We start from the raw sequence: 591 nt of genomic DNA, 5'->3' as shown, positions 1-591 counted from the left end.
CAAACCTGCACGTTGTGCACATGTACCCTAGAACTTAAAGTAAAAAAAAAAAAAAAGAAATAAAAAAAAGTATTAAATATTAAAAATTTAATAACTATCTTCTTGAAACCATTGATTATCAAAATCTGAGTGTTAGGGTGTTCTTTGTCTCCTGGAGGGCCCATTCTTGGATAGTCCTGTCCCAAGAGGGAAAGAAAGAGACATTTCAAGAGGGAAAGAAAGAGACATTTCAATGAGGAATTTTGTTTTAGTATACATGCATGGGGTCTCTCTATATTGCTCAGGCTGGTCTCCCTCTCCTGGACTTAAGTAAGTCTCCACTTCAGCCTCCCAGATTAGAGGAATTACAGGCACAAGCCAGTATGCTGTCAGTGAAGAATTTTTAAAGAGCACCCAAAAGTTGATTTGGTATGGCATCACAGAATGACAAAAATGAGACCTCAGTCAATCACTGGTTTATAGAGCTGCTATGGCCTATTGAATCACCTCTAGTCCTTGGAATTCATGACTTTAGTTTTCTAGTAACACATAAGATTTATAAGCAAAACAAACAAACAAACAAAAAAGAATCTGTATGCCAGAATGAGAAAA

This window comes from Colobus angolensis, unplaced genomic scaffold (genome assembly GCF_000951035.1).
Source record: "Colobus angolensis palliatus isolate OR3802 unplaced genomic scaffold, Cang.pa_1.0 Scaffold92, whole genome shotgun sequence".
Lineage (NCBI taxonomy): Eukaryota > Metazoa > Chordata > Mammalia > Primates > Cercopithecidae > Colobus > Colobus angolensis.
The sequence above is the reverse complement of the archived record's forward strand: the minus strand, read 5'-3'. Positions refer to the sequence as shown.